Source organism: Aedes albopictus, chromosome 1, assembly GCF_035046485.1.
Source record: "Aedes albopictus strain Foshan chromosome 1, AalbF5, whole genome shotgun sequence".
Taxonomy (NCBI): domain Eukaryota; kingdom Metazoa; phylum Arthropoda; class Insecta; order Diptera; family Culicidae; genus Aedes; species Aedes albopictus.
In genome coordinates this window covers 258,990,902-259,011,530 of record NC_085136.1, presented here as the reverse complement: position 1 = coordinate 259,011,530, position 20,629 = coordinate 258,990,902, and the positions used below count along the sequence as shown (strand labels likewise).

General features: G+C 40.1%; 1 long non-coding RNA gene across 1 annotated transcript; it reads right to left on the bottom strand.

The window, feature by feature from the left end:
• Nucleotides 1-855: 855 nt before the first annotated feature.
• Nucleotides 856-1,348, bottom strand: LOC134285596 (uncharacterized). Its single transcript, XR_009996494.1, has 3 exons — nt 1,103-1,348; nt 979-1,042; nt 856-923 (listed from the first exon to the last, which is right to left on the bottom strand). It is a non-coding gene; the product is annotated as an uncharacterized LOC134285596 (long non-coding RNA).
• Between the last annotated feature and the right edge of the window lie 19,281 nt (nt 1,349-20,629).

The window sequence follows — 20,629 nt, the reverse complement described above, 5'->3', positions numbered from 1 at the left end:
GGTTATCCAATGTCTTGCTTTATTCATTTTACTTCAAAAGCCAGTTATGGTTTACATTGCTTACATGGTTTGTAAAACTATACCTAGTGTTGTTATAACATCTGGAGTGCATGTGAGAATAACATTATACAGGGAAATGGAAAAGGCAAGGCAGAAGGCCTTGTCACACTTGAGTTTTGGGTATCAAATAACTTTGTCAGCATGCTAAAGAATTTGGGTGTTGTTTAACTATCAGAAGGGTGTCATAAGGAAGTTGATGATTTATGGAGGTTGCGTAAGAAAGTCTTTGCTGTGTTGTGTAAATGTTAAGTGTTCTGTATGTTTGGAAATGAGATTGACGGAATGGTATTGTAATACCACACTTGTGCTTTTGGCATTTCTATTGAACAATCATAAACTGATGTTCCCTCGGTTGACTATGCTCCTTGGTCCTTCGATGAACCGTCGCCGTTGGAGGCTTCTGTGACTCGATATTTCCCTCGATGCACTTTTGCCGAAACACACTACACTCGCAGAGGCAACCCAGAAACGTTAAACACGACTACACCTAAAACTGAAAGGGGCGTTTATTCACTGCATGCGGTGGTGTGAGTGTATGGGTACTATTTTGAATCATATGTCATGTCACGGTCGCCATGTGATATGAGATATGCCCTACTAAACAAGCATTATTTGTTGATGCTTGATTAAGACATTTCGTTTATTCAAAGTTCTGACTTTCAAGTTACATTAGTCTAAAACCAATTTTTCTTTAATTTTGTGGGAGGTGAGGTACCAACATGAGTCGTCGTTCTGTATTATTTTATAACGAGTTCAGACAATGTCACTGTCACTTTGGCAATGAATAGCAAAGTTGTTACGAAGACGGTCACGTATTAGATTCTTAAGAGCAAACCCGTTTGTTTGTTTGAGTAGGCTTTAAGCTGAAAAACGTTTTATTTAACTTTATGTTGAATGTTTTTGTTTTAAGTCACTTACATTTGTTGTCTTCTACGCTAATTGTCCGTCTACTTGTAACAAAGTATAGTTGTCGTGTACGTTCCTTTAGTGATTAAGTATTATATTAAGATCAAATAATTTTGATAGATTATAGAATACTTACTAACAAATTTTAGAATTGATGTAGTACAACAACTTTAGAATAATAAATTTTAGGATAACAATTTAGGATAATCAATTTTAACTCAACGAATCCAAACTTGTTGTGGCTTTCTAACAATAGGTATTCTGTTTTTAGTTCCCTTTGACATTTCTCGCCGAGGTTGTCAGAACGATTTCTGGATCGGTTGAATCGGTAGTGGTAGCCGATAACGAGGGGTCTTGTACCGTTGCGAACAAAAGTCAAGTAGTAGACATGCATAAAGTCGTAAAATCCTCACATGATTACGACAGTAGGGAACGGGCTATAGTATGTAACGGATACGTGAAGTATCGGACAATAAAAATGCATCAGAGCCCTTTTTGTTATTTACATTTTCATTTATTAAGATTTTTCACCTTCGCAAAAAGCACAATGGTCATAACTTATATATTTTATGCTGGATTTTGATGAAACCTTCACAACTTTCTGAGAAACTCTTCTAGTTTAGGATTTCCAGGACACATGGTACCTAGTCCACATTATTCCGGAGTAAAATGAAACAATTTCATTTTTTTTTTTGATACAGCTTATATCTATGGCTTCCATATGCTGCTTTGTATAAGGTTTTATATTCACTGCAAAAATATGAAAAATCTGTATATGTATTGGAATAGGTTTCGGCTTTGCAGTCGGAAGACCACCTAAAACGTTATTTGCTAATTCTGATTCGACGTTTCGGGCCTTTATTGGTCCTTTTTCTGAAGATACAATACAAGTTTTCACAATCGATAGCCCCCAAATTACAATCTGCATATGATCAGTGTGTTTTTTTTTTTGGAGTTTTATCATAGTTTGATCAAATTTGATGCACGAACAATTGTTTGATATACTTTATGTCCAGGGATTCGTTTACGAATCCATTCAGGTATTTATCCAGGAATTTCAAAAGATAATCTAACAAATTTCACCATCGATTGCTCTAGATCTAGATATTCCACGACGGATTATTTGGGAGTATTTTTAGGGATTCCCTTCGTGGGGTTTCGCTAGGAGCTCAGTCCAGGAATGGCATATCAACAAATTTCTATCCAGGAATTCCTGAGGGGTTACTCCTCTTCTTCCGGAGATTTTTCCAAGAATTTCATTAGAGGCTCTTCCTGCAATTTCACCATCCCGAAATTCCTATAGGGTTTATCCAGGAATTCTTCTGAAAATTCCTCCAGAAATGCCTCCAGAAACTCCTCCAGCTACAGATGTTGTCGCGGAGTCTCTACTGGAGGGGAATGGGGACTTTCCCAGGAGATCTTCTCGGAATTTCTCCCAGATTTGCTACAAGATCACCGTACCAGACCCCCTCCGGTTATATCTTCGCTCCTTCGATGAACCGCCGTCGTTGGAGGCCTCAATATTCCCTCGATGCACTTTCGCCGGAACACACAACACTTGCGGAGACAAACTCGAAACACTAAAAACCGACCGACCCACGCGACCTTAGTCCATTACAAACTTGTTGTTGGTAATGAAAAAACACTTGCTTACACGACTGCACCTAAAACTGAAGGAGGCGTTTATTGCAGTTTAACGTTACTCTTACGCTATCGAAGGATATGCAATGCATTCATCGGGTCTAGCTCAATTACCACGTTTGCAGACTCCCAGAGGCTTGTTATGGCATTTACAGCATACGATGCTTTATACCTGCAATTGTTCAGATTCCTTAATTTGACGTTATAGAGTGTATGACACAATTTGCAATCATATGTCTTGTCACGGTCGCCATGTGATGTGTGACACTTGTTGACGCCCGAAAGAAATTTCATTTATTTTAAGATCTGACTAGCAAACAGGGATGAAAACACTCACTTGTACTCAGATACGCTCACTTGCTTTAATCTCAGCTCCGAAGCCTGGTTGTGTTGTTGTTACTTGTTCAGCTAAGAACATTTTGACTATTTCTTTGGTGGGAATTGTTCATTGCTAGTGGAAAAAATGCAACTTGTGCAGTTTTGTTGCTTTCGAATCATCCCTTAATCAATGCCGGCTACAAGAATCAGACTTTAGGCGCCTGGGTCATGAAAGGTGTCATATTTCTGTTAATCATTGCAACACTTGTTGAGTGCAATACTCTTGAGTATGGCAGTGATTTGCTGTTATGTAGAAATCCTCTATTATAGAGATAAGCGGAAGATACACATGTCGATTCGGCAACGCTGTTTGGTTTGTTTACGACTGCTTCCAACACTTGCCACAAAGCTAAAAGTTCAAATTTTGTGCGTGACTTTGTTGTGGTGCAAGTTGTTTTGTTTACGTTTGTTAATTACGGTCGACTTTTTTTTCCAAAATTTTGAAAAAAAGCAGCACAATCGAAGAAATATTAGATGCATCGAAAAGAGTAGCGCTAACCATATCGACAGAAGTGAACCAAGCAGCAGCAATGGAAGTTTTTTCGAGAAGAGCAGCTTCAAAAATTTCTTCTTCAGCATGAGTTTTTGAAAGCAGAATTAATTTGAATATTATCTTTTTTACTACATTTTCATATGCCATAAAATTTTCGATATTAAAAATAACTAATTATAATTTGTTTAGTTCTGATTACAATACCGATCAAACGACGCATTTTTACAAACGATAAAAATGTTCGTTTGGCTCACACTTTGACAGTTCATTCTGCACGATTGGCTCACAATGGCCGCTTCCGCATATCTCTATAATGTAGGATTACTACTGTTATGGTTTTTGGAAGATAACACGCTAATTTATGTTTCCTGCTACACTTGGATGCACTATGGGGCGGCTCCATACAAACAGGTGGCCAAAAATATTATCGCGTCAATTTCATAATGTCGTGCTCCTACTCGTAGGGTTTATGTCTGAAAAATATGAAAAACATGTTAAACAGGTTGTTTTAACACGACAGTTTCAAACAGCATGAAATTACAAGGACATTGCATACTTTTAGGCGTTTAAGGATTTCTGTTTCCGTTTACAAAATACATTCCAATTCGTTGAAACGCGCTTCGCTAAGAGATCCAAATCCAGATTTAGACTGCACTATGATTGATCTACCGAAAAAAGCGGCCATGACAACCGAATGTTTCCTCAGAGGTATTTAATGGCCAATTGGGAGATTTTATATATCAATATCTTAATCATCACCGACAACTTGATTGGAATTGCAGAATAGCAGCTAGTAGCAGCCAAATTTGATTTCAATGTCTCCCAGGGATCCAAAACAAAGATGTAGAAGTAGTCCCGAAGCGAAACTTTGCGAAACTTTTTTTGTATGAAACGGTTTGTATGGGGAAAATTTGATTTTTTTTAATGTAGCACCATTTAATACTTTTACAATCAACCTTTCAACGTTTGATATATAATTCGACAGGTTTATAAACAACCTTCAAGAATCTGCTTTAAAAGTTCAACTTTTTCCATTTAAGCCGAAGATATACGAAGTTGAACATTTCATTCATTTTATCAAAAAATGCCAATGGTCTCATTCAGCTGCCAATATCTCGCTAAGTATAGGGATTAGCAAACTAATATTCTGGGGTTTACTGGTCCAAGTGGTCTACTTTCAACTGCCGAACCTAAATCTCAAATTGAATAAAGTCGATTTTCGATTTTTGGCCACCTGAATCCCCTTAGTGGGATGGGGCAAAAGTATATTTTAACGGTATATCAACATATGATTACAAGCTATTCATGGTGAGTTCTCTTTTTTGGGTTGTTTCTGAATGTTTTATAAACAAATTTTGAACACAACTGATTCAACTATAATGAAATTACAAAGGCATTGCATACCTAAAAGCGTTTATCGGTGTATGGAGATTTATGTCCCAATTTACAAAATTGCTTCCAGTTTGTAAAATCACACTTCGTTAAGAGCTTCAACGCTAAAAATGGAATCTACAATGATGGATCTACCGAGAATAAAAGGGCATTCATTGAAAAAATAACTGAAACAAAGTTGTACAGCAGATTGTTTGAAGAGGTCGACAAGGGGCAAAAATATCAACATTTTTTTTTGCCTAAAAAGTTTAATATAAACTCGGTTTGGATGAAGATATGTCTATGTATAGCTTTGATCTACGTTAGCCTTTTTTTAACTGATTGAAGGATTCATAGTTATAAGTTAAACTATACAACGCCTGTCGCATTATCAAAGTTTCTCGCATTATCAAAAATAACCCGTTTTACAGTTCTTGGGAAATTAATTAACGACAAGTTTTGCAGGTAACTTTTTGATACCAATTTTTTTTAATTTACTAAAATTTGTCATTTTTTGATATACTATAGATTTTATCCATTATAAAAAGTATTTCAACCTAATGCAAATTTAACACAATTTCCATAAAAAGATAGGAAATTTCTCTCGGAAAAATTTTGCTGAAGACAGTATGGGATTTTTTCTATTGATTTTTAAGTTATTCACGATCTACTTTTTATGAAATTTGAATTTTAAGGTATGTTTTTAATGCCATATTAAAACTGCCCAACAACACATACAAAGTAAAAAAAATCACATATGCTCAACAAGTTTTTGTCTTGAATGTGTTTAGGAATTATGGTGACAACATTTATTGAATTTTTGCTTTCGTTGACAAATCCATTTTCGTTTTTATAGAAAGGTACTAGCGAGAAACTTTATCATTGGGTACCATTTTGAGATGCATCAGTGGTTATGTACAGTATTTACTCACAACGGTTTCTACGAGCATAATACATAATTAACCTTCCAGGACGCGCGCCATCAAGCTACCGAAACTGCACCGCGCTCGCGCTGTAAAGGACGAGCGAGGTTTTTTGGTAGTGTTGTACTTTTTACAACAGCGCGCGCGCTGAAGGGTTAAAGAATATTTTTTAAATCAAAAGGCTGTAAGAAACTTGTCAAAGGAGCTAGTTTTTTTAGAATTCTTTGCTAGTTAATTTCTGCATGAAGGGATTGAATAACAAAACCTAAAAATCAATAAATGATGTCACCATAATTTCTTAACACAATCAAGACAAAAATTTGTTGAGCATACGTGATTTTTCACTTTGTATGTGTTTTTGGGCAGTTGTGATGTGAAATTTTTAGAAAAATACTTGAAAATTCAAATTTTACCACAAAGTAAATTGTGAGTAACTAACTCTATAACATTAGCATTAGCATTAGCATTAGCATTAAGCAAGTCGCACAAATTCGTAGGTGGTACATTCCTGGACCGCTGTTATGAGAATTGCATCCTTCCTGTCCGTTACCAAAGCACAAAGATTTGGGGCTAATCTATGACTCTTAGACAAGATTGACACAATCCTCCAACGGTCGAGTGCTGTCCTGGCCACGTCCTTGCGACAGCTGAGGGATGGGAAAGGAAGATTAGTTGGACACCTAAGAAAGTGCATAGAGACCTCTACATCCTTTCTGGCCTAGGTGTCACGGGAATTTGGGTGTTATTAGTGGAAGGGTAAAGTGTATAGGATACGTTTGGTCAACGTTATCAGGGTCACAACATATTGTTGGTTGCGTTGAATCAGCTCCTTGATTCCTTTCCCATCTTGTTCCTTGTTGGGGGTCGGGTGTTCGATTACAAATCTGAAATGGAAAATGGTATTACCCTTTCCCAGTGATACGCTAGCATCACATGGAATGACGAAGATATATTATGGTTCATTCAAATATTCGATAAGTGGTCAATTAGTCATAAGCAGCGTTACTGTTTTTCATTTGCTCATCACTTCCAACCTTCCAATCGTGTCACCCCAGCGTGCTTCATGCACACAATACAAAAGAAATACGGTTAACTTAGCTGAATTTTATCGCTGCCGCTCCGGTCACTGATGATGGTTCTCGCCAGCTGTCCATCAGGCGTCTATTTACACCAGATGCATATGTACTCCGCTCTGATTGTTACCCACAGCTTCATCTATTGCACGCGCACATCACAAACGGACACTACGAACGCCAAAAAGTAACCACTCGGATCCGCCGGTGAACAGTCACTTAAGTAGCAAACCAAACTCACGGACTCTATTAGACCGAGACACTCAACTCTATACCGTCCGAAACTTTTTTTTATTCCCGTATCAGCAATCCGGGTGGCGTAGGGCCGGTCAGATGATCAGCCGAATGCAGAAAACCGAACACCGTGAGTAACTAAATCTATAACGGATAGAAAAAAAAAACTCCATGCTGTTTTCGGGAAAGCTTTTTTCTCATCAAATTTCCTATCTTTTTATGGAATCTGTTTTGAATTAGCATTAGGTTGAGATACTTTTTATGATGGGTAAAAACCATATATAGTATATCGAAAAATAATAAATTTTAGTAAATTCAAAAATTCACTATCAAAAAGTAACCTGCAAAACATGGCGTTACTTATTTTTCCCAAATTGTTAGGATCTATATCAAGCTGTAGAAATATATAAATGGTTGGTATTGCGACCTCTAAACGTAAAACGTAATTTCTGTAAGTTGCCATTTGTTTCTAACACCCTTAGCATTCTAAGTGTAGAATTACCGTATGCGTGATAATGTTTGCACCATCGTTAAATAACGTTCCAGTTTTACTTGTGAATACAATGTATTGGTTTTATTTGCAGGCATTTAAGCTATAACTCATATCATAGTAGGCTGTGAATATTTAGTGTTGATTTTCTTAGTTTAACACTTGCATAATGGCTAAGTGGCAACCTAGCTCGTGATTGGTCCACGCGCAAATGTCGAAAAGTGTCCGTGGTAGTGTCAAAGTCAAGATTAACAATATTTGAGTTTATTTTTTTATTTTGACATTGTCTAATGGTGTTGACATTGACACACAAACAAAAGTTAATATAACTATTGATTCTGGAATTTGGATACGGAAGGCCACCGTAATTTTCCTTTTCGATATGCCATGCCGTTAAGTCGCTAATTTCGCGTTTCTTTGCCATTTTTTTCATTGAGCGCATATAATTCACCCAAATCTTCTTTTTGGTGGCAGCGATAGCCTTCTTAATCCATGTTAACCTTGGACGACCAGTGGACACCTTCGGGAATAGTTGCTCTTGCTTTTTTTCGGTCTAAGACCGTTTTACGGTCCTCCTGAACACTCCTGAAATGTCTTTTTTAACATTTGCGCGTGGACAAGTCCCGACTACCGCTGCCACCCCTTCATGGTGCAAATTTAAAATTTAAGAAATCGGATTTTTTTACCCGCAACCTACTGTGATATGAGTTAGAGTTTACGTGCATGCAATAAAAACCAAGACATTGTGTGTGCAGGTGATGTGGGTACCTTATTTGTACGATGGTGCAAACATTATCACGCATACGGTAGCTTAATGTTAAAACACGTATTAATAAAAAATACCCTTAGCATTAGCAGCCCCCAAGCTTTTTGACCATGTGCAATTTTGGGACGCGCTACTGTATTGCTGCTGCAAAATGATTCATAAGTGCCGGTGGCATTGGCATTGAGTTTACCGTATGCGTGATAATCACCATCAATAAATAACATTCCACTCACGGTATACACATTTCACAAGGTAGGCCAGTAACGCGTGTAAACAAGCAGTTTCAAAGCAAAGATATGCCATCATCTAAATAATTCACCAACACTTCTTAAAACTACACCACTTTATTTTCTGAATAAAATATAGTCTAATCGCTACAAAAACGCTGGAGTAACGAAAAATAATCACTACTTATTAAAACTGACTGACTGACTCATTTCTAATCTTCGCTATCTCACATCCGTGAGATTAATTGAGTCTCCAGAACGAATAACAAATTTATTCTCACCTCTGAGATTCGAACCTCCCAAAAACTCTCCCCAAAACAAAACAAAAAGGCTAAATCTCCGATGCATCATATCCTCCCCCATCCACATTCTCACATCATATAAAAATTCTGAGAGGAGCGAAAGTACTCGCGAATTCAATCTCAAAATTTCTTCCCTTAGTAGCTGAGTCATCAAGGGTCACACCAATCATCATCATCCCCGAACTTGATTTTTCACGAACGCACCGGGCGATCATAAATTTATGATGCTTATCGTCTCAGTTTTACGATCACTCATGCGTTAGAATTTTTACGCCTTCTAAGCATGGAAGTGTGGACGGTCGTCCGATCGATTCAAAACATAATTTTACGATCCATTTATGATCGTCGTCTGCGATTATCTTTCGTCAAATTATCTTCTGTACAACCAAAACATGCGATGCCGTAACTTTTATATGACATGTGTTGGGTTACGACTCATCATATCTTCTCTAGCTCTGATTATCTGTTATGTAATTATTGATTGTTGCTCGTTGTAACCGAATCGAGCCGTAAACTGTAACCGAACTTAGCTTCTTGTGAATCGAACTCGTTTCTGTAACCGACCTCCCCACTCACTTTTCAAAATTGCAACCGATACTTAGTAATTCGAACTCGCAGTCTTAAAGATATGTCATCATTTCAATAGATTCACCAACACTTGTTAACACTACACCACTTTATTCTTCTTTTTAACAAAAATAATGTCTTACAAGAAAAACCCGACTAACTGACTCATTGACTAAATGCACTGAAAACTGAAACACCTGCTAACAGCCTAAACTAAACTGACTACAGAAACTTCTAGGAAAAAAAATAATATGACGAGACCAGCAGTGGCAGCCGCGATCCTTGGATCTGCAACCCTTTATATAGGGGTCCTCTCCCTAACCATCAACTCTTATTCTCCTGATCAAAGATTCTCCAGGACTCTCCCCATACCAAAGAGAAATTAATTTCCCAATGCCCCCATGCGTAATTGATTTTTAATTACGCTCCTTTCTAATATTTGCATCTCCCCCATCCGTGAGAGCAATTCTAATCTCTCCCCTACACGGATGATCAATTTTCCCTATGCCCCCCATTTCGCCATCTCACATCTGCGAGATTAATTGAGCCTCCAGATCGAATGGTCAATTTATTCTCACCTCTGAGATTCGGACCTCCCAACAACTCTCCCCAAAACAGAATACAGAAAGGCTAAATCTCCGATGCATCATAGCATCCCCCATCCACATTCTCACATCTGTGAGATCATACCAAAATTCTGAGGAGAGCGAAATTACTCGCGAATTCAATCTCAAAATTTCTTCCCTTAGTGGCTGAGTCATCAAGGGCCACACCAACCATCATCATCCCCGAACTTGATTTTTCATGAACGCAACGGGCGATCGTAAATTTATAGTGTTTATTACTTTTCTTCGTCACCCGTCTCAGTTTTACGATCACTCATGCGTTAGAATTTTCACGCCTTCTAAGCATGGATGTGTGGACGGTCGTCCGATCGATTCAAAACATAATTTTACGATCCAATTATGATCGTCGTCTGTGATTACCTTTCTTTTCGGGGAAGGTTATGCATTTCCAAGTTTTTTCTTGTTGCAAAAACAATCCGATCATTCATCTCAACCCATTTTACGATCGGATTTCTAGGCAATTGTTTATTTCATCAAGACGACCCTGTATGTACTTGAATTTCGTCACCCAGAATACAGGCACAGAGGGCTTCAACATATGTTGAAACCCATGCCCAATGTTTATGCCATAAAATATAAGCCGAGATCCCAAAATGTTGGTTTCCCTTTCTCGAGTCATTCTTGACCTCCTGACTCTCTCCCTTTTTGTCGCTAGTTCTCAATATTCCCAACAATTGATATCATTGTTCATCATCTTATTTCGGCATGAGCGAAAAATGCAAAATTGTTGCAAATGATTGGGGAAAAGGATGGCATACGCCCCATTCCCGAGAAATGGCAAAAATATCGTTTTGGCAATAAATAGCTGAATCTCAATTCAGCGGTTTGTTGCATCGTTTACTACTCTGATTCTCTCGTTTATTTTATTCTGGAGTTGTTTATTTATTCCGATCTGCTGATTATTTGCTCTGACAAGTTTATTATTGCCTGCTCTTAGATCGTTTAAATCGTTATTGATTTGGACAAACTGATTGTCATCAGAATTGCTGTCTGTCACGTCTTCAAAGATCGGAACAATTTGCAGTCCGTTGATGATTGTCTGAATCCTATTAAGTACTGGAGTGTACTTGTCCAAGTCGACATTATCATACTGCTTCCTATTTGCAGCTTTCCTACAGCTTTCAAATCAGAAATAGATATACGCGAAAGCGTGTCCGTCCGCCACAACGTTATCTTTCCCTGGAGTATAGACCGCCTCGAAATCGTATTCCTCGAGTGCTAGCCTGAATTTCGTCAGTCGACTCGAAGGATCTGTCAAAAGGTCAAAAGGGTACACTTAGTGGCCTGTGGTCAGTAAGAATAATTAATCTTTTTCCATACCAAAGCCAAAAGCCGATGATGAAACCTGATGCTAAAAATCAAATAAAGCATTTGCAGGGCTCCAATATTGTTTGTTACATTGGCGCCCAACGTAGGGCGTTGTGCATTTGTAGGGTTCTGCTGTAACGATTACAATTACGAGTCTCGCACTCGACCGACTGAGCTAGCCGAAAGCGATCATATGGAACTCATTGCAGACTTTTTTTTTCCGAGGATTTCTTCCACAGTGTTTTCTATAAATTATTTCAAAAGTCTCGCCAAGCTTTTTTTTTCAGAGCTGTTGCAGCGTACAGTATCTTGGTATTGTATCTCGGATCACTCGGATGTTGGTGATATTCAACGGTCGGAAGCGCCTGACCATTCGTCCAAGTCCTTCACTGAAGGGATTAGAGTCAAATCAACTCGTTCGCAAGTCACGGTCGCCATGTTGAGATATGACTCGGATTTTGGATTGTTATACACGTATGTATGTCTGAACACAACGAGACTCTCATCTGCTTCTTCTTCTTTCATTCAACTCTCAATCTCGATTGTCAAAATAATTACTTTGGTAATTGGAGGATTTTTTTCTCGGCTGCTTTCCGTTCCAGGTGCGTACCAAACTTTACCTTGAAACTTGTTAGGATTCTGTCGCGGTTTCAGATTGCGTGTCTGATGATTGCGGTCATGTCACGGTCGCCATCATATACCTCTAGTCTATCCGAAGGCTATTTTGCTGTAAAACTCATTTGTTGCTGGGCCTAGACTACTGGACCCAGGAGTTGGCAGGCAATACAAATCGTCAACACCTGGCCGGCTGTTGGCCATCATGTCTTTCAGTAAGCCATCGGGACGAGAATCAAACATCTCCTTGATCCTTGATCTCCTTTTGATGTTGTCAATAGTTCGCTTTGGAAAGTTGAAATGGGATCAACTGCTTCCTTTTTTTCACTTTTGAATTTAACACGACAGTTAATTCTTCAGCAAATTATTCTCCATAAGAATTACATTTCGAAATGCAATCTCAAATTCAATTTATTGTACTAATAACAATGATTTGAATTATTCTGATTACTCGGAAGAACTTAAGGCAAATTTTAGAAATATTCATAGTAAAGCTGAAGAAAATTTAATAGCCTCTAAAATCAGGCGAAAGGAAATTTAAGAGCTGTACCTTTGTTTCGTTTTTTCGCATTGCACTTTTTGTCGAACGACTTTAGGGTCGGTTCTGTCACGGTCGCCATATCGCAGACTGGTGAAGCAAAACACCGGGACTCGATTGCAACCAAAAACTAACCTTCTGAAGCTCGAGGCTTGTATGAACGCCAATCAAAATTCCTGTAACTTATTGAATTGTCACATTATTGCCTGTTAACGGACCCTAATCCAAACAATTCCCTGAACCACTAAAACTGTCTAATTATGCCTCCCATTTCGCCATCTCACATCCGCGAGATTAATTGAGTCGCCATAACGAATGGCCAATTTATTCTCACCTCTGAGATTCGAACCTCCCAAAAACTCTCCCCGAAACAAAAAAAAAAGGCTAATTCTCCGATGAATCATAGCATCCCCATCCACATTCTCACATCTGTGAGATCATATCAAAATTCTGAGGAGAGCGAAAGTACTCGCGAATTCAGTCTCAAAATTTCTTCCCTTAGTAGCTGAGTCATCAAGGGCCACAACAATCATCATCATCCCCGAACTTGATTTTTCACGAAAGCACCGGGCGATCATAAATTTATGATGCTTAGCTTTCATCGTCACCCGTCTCAGTTTTACGATCACTCATGCGTTAGAATTTTCACGCCTTCTAAGCATGGATGTGTGGACGGTCGTCCGATCGATTCAAAACATAATTTTACGATCCATTTATGATCGTCTTTTCGGGGAAGGTTATGCATTACCAAGTTGTTTTCTTGTTGCAAAAACAATCAGATCATTCTTCTCAACCCATTTTACGATCATTCCTTCATTTCCATATCATCGGGTTTTTCCAGTATCCCGTCGTTAGCGATCGGATTTCTAGGCAATTGTTTATTTCATCAAGACGACCCTGTAGGTACTTGAATTTCGTCACCCAGAATACACCCATGCCCAATGTTTATGCCATAAATTATAAGTCGAGATCCTAAAATGTGGGTTTCCCTTTCTCGAGTCATTCTTGAACTCCTGACTCTTTCCTTTTTGTCGCTATTTCCAAGAAATGGTAAAAAATATAATTTTGATAATAAATTGCTGAATCTCAATTCAGCTGTTTGTTGCACTGTCACGGTCGCCATATCGCAGACTGGTGAAGCAAAACACCGGGATTGTTCGATTGCTACTAAAATACCAAAACTGTCTGTCTAATTACGCTCTTTTTTCCTAATTTTCGCATTCTCACATCCACGAGATCAATTCTAAGGGCTGTCTCGCTATCTGTTCCACACTGGCTGGTGGAATTGGAGAAGGGAAATCGCTGGATAGGAAGAACTTCGTAGACTTGGTGGACGACTCCCTTCTTGGCAGTGGACTGTATGGTTTGGAACTTGGGTGTAAGGAAACCGTTGGATTGTAAAGAATTCTTGGACGTGGAGGACGATTTCCTTACTGGACACTTGATCACTTCACTTGGTCTTAGCACTTGGACTTGGAACTGAAACACTACTTTACTTCACTTGGTACTTTCTCTTTATTTCACTTTTCACTTTTCTTACACTTGATCCGATTAAATTCGCGGTTGAAATAAAACTGACTCACTACCAGTTGCGCTGCGCCTTATATATTTATTTTGGGTACTTCTAGAACATTCTGGCCAATTCGGTGGTTTTCTGGTAAGTGTGTATCCAGAACTTTAGTGGTTAGTGCTACCAGTTGTCACAATGGTGCTTACTGTCCCAGCTGTCAAACCGCCAGACTGGCGATCAGTGTTCTCACTCTTTGGTTATATTTACATTTAAGTGAGCGAGTAGGAAGGCGTGCGCGTTCTAAAAACATTGGAATTACATTTGAAAAGGACGTAAAGCTAGGATAATATTTGAAAAGGACTTGAACAGAAAGTTATGATCTAAGAATTCAGATTTCAGGCCAAACATTTCAATAGGTCCTATCTGCATTTGAGAGGCTCTCTTTGTTTATTTTCTCTTTCAATTATTGCAATGTAATGGTACACTTTTCAACTATTTTTGCAGTACAAATCAAAAGACGATTGTTTTGACCATCGTTCAATGTAAGGAGACAATCATAATACAAATAAACATTAATAAATATTAACGAAAGAGAGGGAACCCAAAGAGAGCCTCTCTTCTGCAGATAGGACCTTTAGACATGTTTGGCCTGATTTGGTGCTGATTAGTTTTGCGACATGAATCCTTTCCGGTACGGAACACTATCCATCAACTCTGCATTAACATGTCTAAAGGGTCTAACTCGTTTTGCAAACAAACATTGTTTCTGTCGCTGTAGGGCTCATCTCGATCCACCCACGCATTTGGGGGCCGTTATCAGAAAGATCTAACTTTGCTCTTTCTGATAACGGCCCCCAGATGCGTGGGTGGATCGAGATGAGCCCTACAGCGACAGAAACAATGTTTGTTTACAAAACGAGTTAGACCCTTTAGACATGTTAATGCAGAACTCTTATTCTCCTGATCATGGTTGTGATCCAATCAAAATTCTCCAGGACTCTCCCCGAGACCAAAGTGGAAATAATATCCCGATGCCCCCCATGCGTAATTGATTACTAATATTTGCGTTCATACATCCGCGAGAGCAAGTCTAATCTCTCCCCTACACGGATGATCGATTTTCCCTGTCTCCTGTGGTGTTATACTAAAAGTGATCCTTATTAACACACCGCCTACTCAGCGGTCTGCTAAACTACTCGCCGAGGCCGATCAGCAGAAGTGCCGCACCCATCTGTTGCATTGACGCTGCCTGAAGGGCTGGCGGGAAGTTTGCGCCGTACGAGAACGGGGTATGAGGCGGGTGCACTACCCAGCTCTTCATCTGCCTGTCCACATCCACTTCATCCTTTCCCACTGTGGTCTTGTACGTTGTATTCAGGTACACACCTTCACAGGCCCGGTACTTGAAAGTGTACATGAGACAGAGGTTCACCTGGAAGATTCCGCGCAGGTCTCGCATTGCAGGTGTTGCGTCGAATTTGAGACCGTATAGTGCACTGATGAGGTTCATTGCTTCTCGTATGTACTGGAACTGGACTCTCTTTCCATTGCGCACACACACATCATGTCATCCTTAACCTTGGTCCTCACTTGTCCTGAAGCGTTTGCCTCCTGCTTGAGCACCGTATAAGCCGTCCAGATAAAGGACGTTATCTTCAGGGATTCATCAACCAGTGACCAGGTATTTTCGATAAAGTCAAACAGGATTGCTATAAATTCGTGTAGATGAAAGAGGAGATATCTCATTCGCAAATCTTCCGCGGCGTTCCAAATAGGTTTCTCCAAACCTCCGGTGGTTATCTCCTGGTTGTGCTCGTTCAAAATCTGTTTCTTTGGGTTTCATTGCATGCAAGACCAATTGCTAAACTATAGGGTATTTGTACCTATCTTAGTCTCATTAAGGACGTGCAACATGAAAAATCACTCTAGGCGCAATGTATACGCTTCCAATTTAGTGATACCAACCCTTAACATACGTGCTCACTTCCACTGTTGATCCTACGATGCACTAGAGTGGGATTTATCTTCAATATTTGATTTAATTGCGATCACAAATCGCGAGTCACTCGCACCTATCTTCAGCACACCATAAAATTTCATCTCATCGATTGGTCTCTATATTCATCCCAACCGTATGTACAGTACACGTTCACGTTTTCTCAGCGTAGAGCATTCTGCACGCACACACCAACGCACTTCCTTTCCCTAGTAGGTGACAGTTTCATTGTTTCATTTCTCGCAAAGGAGAAGTCACAACAATGTGCGGCGCGACGAATCGTCTAAGCTCGCTCCCCACGTTTTGCACTCGCATACATTCACAGCTGATTGGCAAATCAGTGCTGCCAAACTGGATGATAGTTCGTAAAGCTTGAGAAATGGCGTTGGAAAATGAAATTATGTATTGCTGACTGCACCCCAAATTGGACTATCACACTATTTTTGGTACGCCTAAAAAGTGTGATAAAAGTGCACAATTGCCTCGGATCGCCTCGACGTCTTCGGTGCACTTATTCCTTGATTTGCAAGGAATAAGTGCACCGAAGACCCCAACTCGATCCGACGTGGTCCTGCGCTGCAATCACACTTTGAAGGTGTGTGCACACTATTGTGTCAGTCCAATTTGGGGTGCAGTCAGCAATATTGATAGGTTTGCGTAGAAGTTCGATTACCAAGATGTCCAAGAAACGTCCATATTCTGATTGAAAAAACATCGTATTTGTAGTGACCAAATCTCATTCAATTAACTACTTGTTTCTTGATGTCTGGCACCGCTGTGATGCTTGATTTGGTACTTCGGCAGAGATGTGCGCCGCGGCTAAAACATCATTTTTGGTCGTCGGCGGCGGCGCCGTTAAATATGAGGTTTCAATATTTCGCTCTTTTACATCTCATACAGCGAAAATTTTTAACAAATTATACTTTGCATATGAGAATGTAAATACACTAAAACCTCAATTTATGCATGTTATTTTTATGTACTTTTAATTTATGCACCTTTGTTTATGCCCTGCATAAATTGAGGGAAAGCTGAACCAATATTGTGCATAAGAATATTTAATAATGACGGTAACTATTGCAACGGTGGTCAGGGGGTGTTTATAGGGATGAGCAAATGAAAATCACAGGGGCGTTTCAGGGGGTCCCAAGGGGTTTCCACGGGGTACCCGGAGATCTCAGGGGGGGGGGGGGTTCGGGGGTCTGAGGGGGTTTTCGAAAGCATTGCAGAGTTTCAGAGGATTTCCGGCGAGGTTTGGAGGCGTTGTTACAGGTAGGTTTTCGGGGGTTTCCGAGGGTCTCACGTGCGTTAAATGGGGTGCAAGTGGGTCTTAGAGGGATTCAGAGGCGTTACGGAAGCGTTACGGAGGAGTTTTCAAGGGCTTCGGAGCGTGTCAGGTGCGTTACATGGGGACCGAGGGGGTTTAAGGGGGATTTTCGAAGCATTTCAGGAAGTTTCAGAGCTTTTCCGGCGGGATTCAGAGGAAGCGTTACGGAGGAGTTTTCGGGGGTTTTGGAGCGTCTCAGGTGCGTTACATGGGATCCGAGAGGGTTTTAGGATGATCTTTGAGGCGAACGGTACGTCAGATTTGGGTCGTCTTTGTTTGTTCTGTTAGTTTTCACCCAAGGAAGGTTTGTGAGCCAAAAAACATGAATGAATTAGGATTTTTTTGAAAATTGGGTTTTCACACATTTTTAACGGGGATGCAACGGAGACCTGAACATAGAACGTCAAAAAACGAAGTAGGTAAGACAAAGTTTGCCGGGTACAGCTAGTTTTATATAAAGATGTTCCAGAAACCCCCTGTTACGACCCTGACCTGGAATACCTCGAAACGCCCCTGAAATGCTATCATACGCCCCTAAAATCTCTAGGAACGAATGCTCCTGAAACCCCCTGAAATTATCTGAAATTACTCTGAAATGCCTCCTGAGAGCCCCTGAATTGCCATTAAAGCACCTTGAAAAGTCCCTGAAACCCCTTAAATTCTATTGAAATGCTCCTGAATTTCCCGTAATCCCATTTAAACGCCATCAAAACCTGACAGAACACCCTTGAAAGGCTCACAAATCCCCTGAAACAACCCCCTGAAACGCCGCTGAAGCCCCTTGGAACCCCCTTTTCTTGATTCTCTGGGAACTATATGGAAACCCCCTTAACCCCACCTCAAATGACCAGGAGCCTGTGACCTGTTCTCACGAACTAGATTCCCTCATTAAAGCCCCCAGCCATGTGCATAAATTGAGGTTTCAGTGTAGTAACTTGTAATTGCATTTTCCATGGGAAATGGCCCGATAAATCGAATGGTGATGGTTTCATCTTGTGCAGACCTCAGGAACGGGTTCATTTTGCCCCATTTTACCCTACATCAGCCGTTTTCAATGGGTATACTTTCATAACTCTACACGCCGCTAACTATTATGTATTGTAAATTGACGAATATGATACTATTATGTTTACAGAATAGAGTGATGAAGAGTTCATGAAGTGCTGAGCCTAATAAGTGACCCATTTTGCCCTATTTCACCCTAAATTTATAGTTTTAGTGAATGTTTGCCTGTAATTTCAATTGATTCAGATTTTTTTTTTGTACATGAATGAACAAATCCGATACTGATATTTTTTGATAGTAATGTTCAAATTTGACGTTACCAATTTTACAGAATTGGAAGGTGGTGATGGTATGCGGTGCTTCCAGCAGGATTCCAGAAGAATCCTGACTGGGATTTCGGGGGAATCCTAACAGGAATTCCAGGGAAAATCCTGTCAAAAACAGCTGGAGAATACTGACATCTACTGCAGGGGAAGCTCAAGCTTGGAAGGGATAACAGGCTAATGCTGATAGGAATTCTGGAGGAACCCTGACAGGAATTTCAGAGGAATTCCGGAGGAAAACTAACAGGAATTCCCAGGGAAACCTAACAAGAATGCCAGAGTAATCCTATTAGAATTGCTCACCGGATTTCCGGAGATATCCCAACAGGATATCCGGTATAATCTTGAGAGTTATTCCGGTGAAATCCTAACAGGAATTTCGAAGGAAACCTTACAAGAATCCTGACAGGGACTTCAGGAAAAATCCTAACAGGAACTCCAGGGGAATCAGGACAGGGATTCCAATGCAAATCTGGCTGGAATTCCACGGGAATCTCGGGAACAATTTCAATAGAATCTTGGCTGAAATTTCAGCGGTATTCTGGTAGGAATTCTAGTAGAAACCTGGCAGGAATTCCAGATGATTTCTGGCAGGGATGCAAGGGTAATCCTGACGTGAATTCTAGCGGAATCCTGGCAGGAATTCCTCAAAAATTCTGGCAGAAGTTGTAGTGTAATCCTAACAGGGATACCAGGGGGTTCCTTGCTGGTATTTCAGTGGGAATCCTGACAAGAATTCCTGTGCAAATCCTGACAGAGATTGCAACTTAAGTCCTGGTAATGATTCCAGATGACATTATGATCAGTGGAAATCCTGACAAGCATTCCAGTTGGAATCCTGACAGGGATTCCAGCAGGAATCCGGTCAGGATTTCCCTGGCATTCCTGTCGGGACTCCCCAGCAATCTCTCTCGGTACTCCCTCGGAATCTCTGTCAAGACCTCCCCGGAATCCCTGTCAGGATTCCCACTGAAATCGCAGTCAGAAATACTCTGGAAATTCCTGCCGCGAATTCCCTTGAATCCCTGCCAGAAATCATCTGGAATTCCTGTCAGGTTTCTACTAGGATTACTGCAAGGATTCTGCTGGAATTATTGCCAAGATTTTCGTAGATCTCCTACCAGAGATTTCACCGGAAAAAACTCTCAGGATTACACCGAATTTCCTGTTGGGAACTCTTATTAGATTTGCTTCGGAATTCCTATTAGGATTCCTCTGGAATTCTTGTTGGGTTTACTTCGAAAAACCTGTTTGGATTACTCCTGAATTTCCTTTCAGGATCCCTCCAGAATCCCTATCAAGATTTCTCCGCAATTCCTGTCAGGATTCCTCTAAAACTCCTGTCGGGATCCTTCCGGAATACCTGTCACGGATCCACCCGAACTCATATCAGAATGTCTCTGGAATACCTGTGAGGATTCTCCTGGTATCCCTCTGGTAACACCGCACACATACTACACCGTATCCAATAAGTTCTCATACAAAATCAAATTGCATTCATTTCAAATCTGTAATTAGGATTTTCAAAGTTAATTAATTTATTGAAAGGCCATCTAACACTGACCAAATACAGCATATGTTTTGAAAGTAACTGTCTTTTATCCTTTTCTGCTGATCGCTTATGTGCCCTAAGTCCATTTCAGCTGGCACGCACGCCCTTTCATGGATATTTCGTCTCATTTCAATGGGCAATGGTTTTAAGATGAAACTAATTAGGTTCCTTTCCTCACCATTGCTAGTAGCAACTATGACCGGACGAGTTAGTTTTCCCAATCTGACTCTCAAAATTCTGGGCTGAGCATCAGCGAATTGATTCTGAGATTCTCTTTAAACCTACCCTATCCCTTTGTGGCTGATTCATCAAGGGCCAACATCGGTCATCATTCACCGCAAACATGTTTGTTTATGGTGTTTATCTTTCGTCGTCACCCGTTTCAGTTTTACCATCGT